This window comes from Orycteropus afer, unplaced genomic scaffold (genome assembly GCF_000298275.1).
Source record: "Orycteropus afer afer isolate SDZICR_OR568_19922 unplaced genomic scaffold, OryAfe1.0 scaffold00064, whole genome shotgun sequence".
Taxonomy (NCBI): domain Eukaryota; kingdom Metazoa; phylum Chordata; class Mammalia; order Tubulidentata; family Orycteropodidae; genus Orycteropus; species Orycteropus afer.
In genome coordinates this window covers 4,600,300-4,601,548 of record NW_006921651.1, presented here as the reverse complement: position 1 = coordinate 4,601,548, position 1,249 = coordinate 4,600,300, and positions in this window count along the sequence as shown.

Genomic DNA, 1,249 nt, shown 5'->3' with positions numbered 1-1,249 from the left:
AGCAGTCAAATGCCTTAGGCACTATGCCACCAGAGTGCAGAAACCCAAGAAGGTTTGTGTGTGTGTGATTTAGGTGAAAGTTTACAGAACAAATTTCATTTTCCATACAGGAGTTCACACGCACTTTGTTACCTCTCCCCTGCATCCTTTCCTCCCATGCACTCCTGCCTGCCCCCCAGCTGTCTCCCTGTGCACACACAGCCCTTCTGTTCTCCCATAATTGATCTCTCCAAGGAGTGTATCTACCTAATGTAAATGGTCAACTCATATGCCTGTCTTTTGCACAGAACATCTCTTAGAGTGTATTTTTTCTACAGATGAAAAATTACACTTCCCTTGTATTAGTTCTTACTAGTTTCTCATAGGCATCTTTATTTCCAAGTTTTTTTCTCTCTCTCCAATTTCTAGCTTTACTGGAAATAAACTTTATCACAGACCCTCATGTGACAATTTTGTAGAGAAAATTATGATCAAGATTCAGTTTCTGAATTTGTAGCAAAATGAATTCACTTGAAAGTTTCAGAAACTAATCAACAGAGGGGCCTTTCTTCTCATGAACTCTTTCTGGCAATGTGTATTGTTAAGACCTTCCCAAAGGGCAATTTGGCTTTATCCAATGCATACATCTTTTAACTCAGTAATTTAATCTCAAGGAAATAATCTATAGAAAGATTGCACAAAGTACAAAGATACATGTACACATGTATAAGGATATTCAGTGGAATTTAATTTGTAATGGTGAAAAACTGGAAACAAAGATCATTTAAATAATGATATATTCATATACAGGCATACTGCTGAGATATTGCAGGTTTAGTTTTAGATCACTGCAATAATGCAAATATCACAATAAAACAAGTCACATTAATTTTTGGGTATCCTAGTGCATATAAAAGTTATATTTACACTATAACTAAAACTCACTGCTGTCGTGTCAGATCCAACTCATAGTGACCTCTCTTTGGGTTTCCGAGGCAGTATCACTACAGAAGTAGATTGCCCAACCTTCCTTCAGAGGAGTGGCTGGTGGGTTTGAACCACCAGCCTTTTGGTTAGCAGTCAAATGCCTTAGGCACTATGCCACCAGAGCTCCCCTATTTATACTATACTGTGTTCTATTAAGTGTGCAATAGCACTATGACAAGTTTGAAATGTGAGAATTACCAAAAGGTGCAGAGACACAAAATGGGCACATGCTGTTGGAAAAATGGCACTTACAGATTAAGTTTTTTTTTTTTTTTTTTTTTTT